The sequence below is a fragment of the Nicotiana tabacum genome, chromosome 2, assembly GCF_000715075.1.
Source record: "Nicotiana tabacum cultivar K326 chromosome 2, ASM71507v2, whole genome shotgun sequence".
Taxonomy (NCBI): Eukaryota; Viridiplantae; Streptophyta; class Magnoliopsida; order Solanales; family Solanaceae; genus Nicotiana; species Nicotiana tabacum.
The window spans coordinates 130,095,220-130,103,560 of NC_134081.1; positions in this window are offsets into that span (position 1 = coordinate 130,095,220).

Sequence of the window (8,341 nt, forward strand, 5' to 3'; positions counted from 1 at the left end):
CAAAGTTTAGAAATGTTACGTACCTCAAACCATGTAATTCTTTATTCCTATATGCCCTTGCCTCGCGAATCAAGCCTCCAAACTCCTCGAATCTAGTCATAATTAATTCAATACAGTCAACACAAATTATAGGAATTAATTCCATATAAAAATAGAAATTTTCCAAAAATATCCGAAATTCCACTCAAACATTGCCAGTGGGGCCCATGTCTCGGAACCTGACAAAAGTCACAAAATATGAACGCCCATCCAACCACGCGATAGCATAGCACATCGCGTGAATTTTCCAGTTGCCTCCTTCACTCTCTGCGAACACGGCTTAATCCACATGTTCGTCCAGTACTACTGGTCAACAGCTTCGCAATCGTGCACTTACCTAACCGAACGCATAGCACAAATATTCAAGCTGTCCAATTTAGCCTGCGCGACCGCAGACCTTCTTACACGATCGCGTAGAAGGAAACCAGACAGTGCACCAGAAAAACTTTAGCAAAACTCCAAGTCCAAAATTCGATCCGTTAACCATTCGAAGTCACCCGAGGCCCCCTGGACCTCAACCAAATACACCAACAAGTCCTAAAACATAATGCGGACATAGTCGAAGCCTCAAATCACATCAAACAATACTTAAAACATGAATCATACCCCAATTCAAGCCTAATGAAAACTAACAAATTCCAACTTGTACATTCGATGCTGAAACCTATCAAATCAAATCCGATTGACCTCAAACTTTTCACACAAGTCATAAATGACATAATAGACCTATTCAAATTACCATAATCGGATTTCGAGCCATATATCAAAAAGTCAACTTCCCAGTCAAACTTCCAAACCTAAATTTCCTATTTTCTCCAATTCAAGCAAAATATTACTACGGACCTTTAAATAAATATCCGGACACATTTCTAAATCCTAACTCACCATACGGGGCTATTGGAACCATCAAAATTCCATTCTTGGGCCGTTTACACATAATTCTTCATTCTGTCAATTATTTCAACTTAAGCTTTAAATCTTGGAACTAAGTGTTCCAAGTCATTCTGACCCCCCCCCCCCCGACAAGTCACATAACTATAATTGAACACAGAATAAGAAGTAAATGGCGAAACGGGGCTGCAATACTCAAAACGACCGGTCGGGTCGTTACATTTCCCGTCCTAAACAAACGTTCATCCTCGAATGGGTTTAGAATTATACCTTGACTGTCAAATAGGTGTGGATATTTGCTCCGCATCTCCCGCTCAGTTTCCCAAGTAGATTCTCTGACTGGCTGACCTCTCCACTACACTTTCAGTGAGGCTATGTTATTTCATCTTGACTTTCGAACCTGCTGATCCAAAATAGTCATCGGCTACACTTCATAAGTCAAATTAGCATCTAGTTGAACTGTGCTAAAGTCCAAAACATGAAACGGATCCCCGACATATATACAGAGCATAGATACATGAAACAGTAAATGAACACCCGATAGACTAGGCGGCAATGCAAGTTTATAAGCCACATCTCCAATCCTCTCAAGTACCTCAAAAGGCCCAATATGCCGAGGACTCTACTTGTCCTTCTTCCCGAATAAAAAAACACCCTTCATAGGCGATGTTCTGAGTAGTACCTTCTCTCCCACCATGTAAGAAACATCATGAACCTTCCGGTCAGCATAACTCTTCTGTCTAGATTGCGCCGTGCGTATTCGATCCTGAATGAATTTAACTTTTCCAAAGCATCCTGAACTAAGTCAGTACCTAATAGCCTAGCCACACCCAACTCAAACCAACCTACCGGAGAATGACACTGTCTCCCAAATAAAGACTCATACGTAGCCATTTGAATGCTTGATTGGTAGTTGTTATTATAGGCAAACTTTGCTAGTGGCAGAAACTGATCCAAAGAACCCCCAAAATCGATAACACAAGCGCGTAACATATCTTCCAATATCTAAATAGTGCACTCGAACTATCCAATCATTTGAGGGTGAAATGTTGTACTTAACTGAACCTGCGTGCCTAACTCTCGCTGAACTGCTCTCCAAAAATGTGATGTAAACTGCGTGCCCCTATATGAAATGATGGACACTGGTACATCGTGAAGGCGAACAATCTCGTGGATATAAATCTCAGCTAACCGCTCCAAAGAATAAGTAGTACTGACTGGAATAAAATGTGCGGACTTGGTCAATCTATCCACAGTCATCCAAATAGCATCAAACTTCCACGAAGTCCGTGGGAGCCCAACTACAAAGTCCATGGTGATCCGCTCCCACTTCTACTCCGAAATTTCAAGTCTCTAAAGCAATCTGCCCGATCTCTGGTGCTCGTACTTCACCTGCTGACAATTTAAACACCGAGCTACAAACCCCACTATATCTTTCTTCATCATTCTCCACTAATAATACTTCCTCAAGTCATGGTACATCTTTGCGGCACCCGGGTGAATGGAATACCGCAACCTGTGGGCCTTCCAAAGAATCAACTCACGCAGCCCATCTACGTTCCGTATACAAATCCGACCCTGCATCCTTAACACCCCATCATCTCCAATAGTAACATCTTAGGTATCACCATGCTGAACGGTGTCCTTTAGGACAAGCAAATGGGGATCATCATACTGGCGCTCTCCGATGCGGTCATATAAGGAAGACCAAGAAACTATACAAGCTAGAAGCCAACTAGGCTCCGAAACTTCTAACTTCACAAACTAATTGGCTAAAACCTGAACATCTGATGCAAGTGGTCTCTCACCAATAGGAATAAATGCAAGACTACCAATACTCACCGCCTTTCTACTCAAGACATTGGCCACCGCATTGGCCTTTTCGGGATGATACAAAATGGTAATATCATAGTCATTTTGCAGCTCCAACCATCTATGTTGCCTCAAATTTAGATATTTTTGTTTGAATAGGAGTTGTAGGATCCGGTGATTTGTAAATACCTCACAAGACACACCGTAGAGATAGTGCCTCTAAATCTTTAATGCATGAACAATAGCTGCCAACTCTAAATCATGAACATGGTAGTTCTTCTCATGTGGCTTCGACTGGAGCGAAGCATAAGCAATTACTCCACCCTCTTGCTGGAGTTGTGGTCAAGGCAGTCTTGAGCTTCTGAAAGCTCTCTTCACACTCATCTGACCACCTGAATGGAGCACCTTTCTTGGTCAATTTAGTCATAGGCACGGCAATGGATGAGAAACCTTCCACAAAGCGACGATAATATCCGGCCAGCCCAAGAAAACTCTAAATCTCCGTAGCTGAAGATGGCCTGTGCTAACTCTAAATTGCATCTATCTTCCTTGGATCTACACAAATCCCTTCTCTAGACACCACGTGTTCCAAGAATACTACTGAACTAAGACAAAACTCACACATGGTGAGTTTGGCATAAAGTTTCTCCTCCCTCATCCTCTGTAGTACAATTCTCAAATATTATGCATGCTCTTCATGGCTACGTGAGTACACCAGGATATCATCAAGATACGGATGGAATACACTGTTCATTAGGTGCATAAATGCTGCTGGGGTGTTGGTCAGTCGAAAAGACATAACGAGAAATTTATATTGTCCATAACGGGTCCTGAATGCCACCTTAAGAATATCCGAATCCCGAATTTCAACTGGTAATACGCAGACCTCAAATCAATTTTGGAAAATACTCTAGCTCCTTGGAGCTGGTCAAATAAATCATCAATGCACATCAAAGGATACATGTTTTTGATTGTAACTTTATTCAACTGCCTGTAGTCAATGCACATCCGCATAGTACCATCATTCTTTTTCACAAACAGAACTGGTGCACCCCAGGGTGACACACTAGGCCTAATAAACCCCTTATCAAGAAGTTCTTGAAGCTACTCATTCAATTCTTTCAACTCTGCTAGTGTCATACGATATGGAGGAATAGAAATGGGTTGAGTTCTCGGCACCAAGTCAATACCGAAATCAATATCCTTGTCGGGTGGCATGCCCGAAAGGTCTGCAGGAAACACATCCAAAAAATCTCGCACTACCGGAATAGAATGAATAGTAGGAGTGTCTGCATCAACATCTCTCACAAAGGCCAAATATGATAAACACCCCTTAGCAACTATTCGTTGTTCCTTTAAATAAGAAATTACCCTACTAGGGACAAAATCTAGAGAACCTCTCCTATCAATCCTTGGCAACCCTGGCATTGCTAATGTCACAATCTTAGCATGATAATCTAGAATAGCATGACATGGAAACAACCAATCCATACCCAAAATCATATCAAAATCGACCATACTGAGCAATAAAATATCAACTCTGGTCTCCAATCCCCTAATGGTTACCACACACGGCTGATACACATGGTCTACAATAATAGTATTGCCCACCAGCGTAGATACATAAACAGGTGAGACTAAGGACTCACGGGTCAATTCCAAACAACGAGCAAAATATGACGAGACATACAAATATGTGGAACTAGGCTCAAATAATAGAGAAGCATCCTGGTGGCATACTGAGACAATACATATAATTACCATGTCTGAGGTAACTGCATATGGTCTGGCAGGAATAGCATAGAATCTAGCATGACCACCACCTGATGTGCCTCCTCCTCTAGGGTGACCTCTAGCTGCATGTGCCTCACCTATGCTGGCTGGGCGGGTGGTGGAATAAATGGTGCCAGAGTCATAGCCTAACTCCTTTGCTCAACTGGACCTTGCAAAAGGCGGGGACAATGTCTATACATATGACCTGAATCTAAAAACTAAAAACAACCCTTCTATGACAATGGCTGCAAGTACTGAGATGGACCTTGAGAACCAGAATAACTACCAGAGAAATATGCTATAGATGAACCCTGCACTGATGGTGCATGAGATGAACTCTGAGCGGGAAGTGCACTAAGAGATGACTGACTCGGTCGAGTATTATATGAACCATGGCTAGCTGATGCACCACAATGAGCCAAACGAGCCATTTGATGGGGCCTTTAAGATCAACCCCTTTTGTGTTAGGACTGTCCCCAAACGGAACATCGTTGGAATTACCCGGACCATGAGACCTCGTGGCTTCCCTCTCCTCACGCTCCTGAGTACGGACCATTTCTAGCTGTCGAGCACTGTCGACCACCTCGTCGAACATAGCACCTGCTATATTTTCTAGATTCGTGGGTGGTTTTTACAAAAGTCAAATCTCGATCAATATATCTAACTTAAGATTCTAGACTAAGAACCAAAGGGGCCAAATCAATCCAAAACCTTCCCGAAATGAAACCAACCATCCCCGCAAGTTATAAATCAACAAATACACATGTGTGAAGCATCAAAAGGGGAAACAGGGCTCTAATAGACAAAATGACTGGTCGTATCATTACAGGTTCATCATTGGCTTGCCTAACGGCAATGTTGGGCGCTATGATGGTCCAAAGTGGGATTTGGGTCGTGACAGTGATTGTATGTAATTAAGTAGGGCATTTGAGCCAGGAATTTGGAGTGTTCTAAGAGTGTGTGTATTTGATGATATCTCTTTGAAACTATTACTTGACATGTATATTTGACATATAGGCATAGAGATACATTTTCCTCATGATAGACGGTAATAGGACATTTGATGACTAGGAATGTATATTGACATGTAGGCATAGAGATGTATTTACCTCATGCTAACTTGTAAATGAAAAGGCATATATGTAGTTTAAAGGGTGGGAGAATCACAGTTCTTGGTAAACTCATATTTTTGTGATTTCGTGAAATATTTGGACTTTAGCTGTTATACTTGTAAAGGATGTCTACATTTCCCGTGTTTGTGATCGAGCTGAATATGAAATCGTTTGAGTTATTTAATTTTATTGGCATTATCATATCCTTCATTGTTGCACCCTATTTTTCACGAGTCAAAACAAGATTCAACTTGTGGTTTCCCTATTGATGATAAAAGAGAGTCGCCACCAATTTCAAGGCATACTAGGGTACCTATTTAATTACTAAGGTCATTTCCTTATTAGTCTGCTAACCGGTGAAATTTTGGGTAAGGGTTATTGTTCTTTTAAGGGGAAGGTGTTAGGCACCCGTTAAAAATCTACCTGACGTAGCTCCATAGGACTTAGATTAGATTTAAAGGATTAGTTGTCTATATTCTGCTTAACTTGTGTTTAGTGGTACGACATACTATATATATATATATCTAATTTAGAACTTGCTATTTAAAAAGAGAATGTGTAGTTTTGAAATGATATAAGTTTATAAAAGTCTTGAAGATAATGTTTGTATGTATATATGCTTGAAAGAGCTTTGGGGTATTGTACATAATATTTATGTTTATAAAACATGTGAGATGGGGGCTAAGTTATAAAAAAATGATTTGTATTTAAGGACTGTGGCTATTTATGTAACTCTAATAAGGGTATTGTAAAAATGGGTCTTAAATATATCTTTGGTTTTCATATTTTATTTTTACTTTGAAGAAATCCTTGGGAGGCCTTTTAAAACTGGGCAGCGACACTTGTTTAGGAATACTCGATTTAGGAGGCCAATTTCGGGTTCCATTTCTGTTTTTTGAAAGAGAAGACGGTCCCTTGCAAAAGTTTTTTTTGATTCCAAAAGACGTCGTAAACATCATACAAACTCTCTCGCTTGTTTAAAATACCAAAATAACATATAAATCCACCAATCGAACACCAAAACGCTTCGTGCAAACTATGAAACTCAAGAACATCTTAAATCATAACCAAGCCTTCAATTCCTATCAATCCAACTCGGAGTGATACCAAACTTTGCACACAAGTCCCAAAAGACAAAAGGGACCTATTACAAGTCCCGAAACAAAAGTTTGAAGTCGATGGCCGGAAAGTCAGCCCATGGTCAAACTTATGAAATTTCTAAACCTTTAAATTGCTAACTTTAAAGATCAAATTTATCGTAGGAACCTCCGAATTTAATTCCGGGCATACACACAAGTCCAAAATCACCATACGAACCTATAGAAACCATCAAAACACTGTTCTGGGTTTGAGTTTTCAAAAAAGTTAAACTTGATCAATACTTCCAACTTAAGCTTCCAAACTATGAACTAAGTGTTCCAATTCAATCCAAAACCTCCCTAAAACCAAACCAACCATCCCCACAAGCCATATAACTACAAATACACATGTGGAAAGCTTCAAAAGGGGAAACAAGGCTTAAATTCACAAAATGACCGGTCGGGTTGTTATACAATTCAACCTCAAATAATCCAGAACCCATCCGAAACTCACTGAGGCCCCTGCGACCCTATCGAATCACACCAACCAGTCCCAAAACATAACACAGAACTACTCGAGGTCTCAAATCGCACCAAATAATATCAAAACTACAAATCACACCTTAATTCAAACCTAATGAACTAATCAAACTTCCAACTTCCAAAACTCATGTCAAACAACGTCTAACCTACTCGGAATGACCTTAAATTTTGCACACAAGTTCCAAATAACATAGAGAACTTATTCCAATTTCCGAAACATACTTGATAATATCAAAGTCAACTTCTGGTCAGACCTATGAACTTTCCAAACCTTCAAAATTCCAACTTTCGCCAAAAAGAGCCAAATCAACTTAGGAACAACCAAATCCAAATATGGACATACGCCTAAGTAAAAAATCACCATACAAACCTATTGAAAACATCAAAACACAATTCCACGGTCATTTACATGAAAGTCAAACCTCGTTCAACTCTTACAACTTAAGCTTCCATAAATGGCACTAAGTATTCCAAATCACTTTTGAACCTTTTCGAAGCCAAACAAGCAACCCACAAGTCATAAAATAATAAATACACATACAAGAAACCTAATATAGGGGAATGAGACTCTAATACATAAAACGACGGCCTGATCGTTAAAAAAGTTTGCTTCAACCAATTATGGATTTAGCGACTTCTCTACTCATAGAACTAATCAATACTAAGGTAAAACATACATAATTCTTGTAAACATGAGGTATTTTGTTTAGTTTAGGAGAAATAAAATGGAAGATATATGTTATATTTATATTATCTAGTTCAAATAGGGAAAGAATTAATACAAGAAAAAATCTTTATTGAATTCATACTCCTAAATATTTAGGACTTCCTAAATAGTTCAAATAAGGAAAGATTTAAAACTCAAAATATAAGTTAATTTTAAAGTCCTAAATATAAAATAACTAAATTTTAATTTTGTCTGATTAAGTTTATTTTTTGAAGGGCAAAACAAAATTGTTCGATTTATTTACTTGTTGCTAAAAGTCCTTATTTTTAATTTAGTAACACTATCTTTTCTACTTAAAATTTTTGTGTGGAACATATTGAAATTGTCTTCAAGCTCCGTATTTTGCACATTGAAGCAGTCAAAAA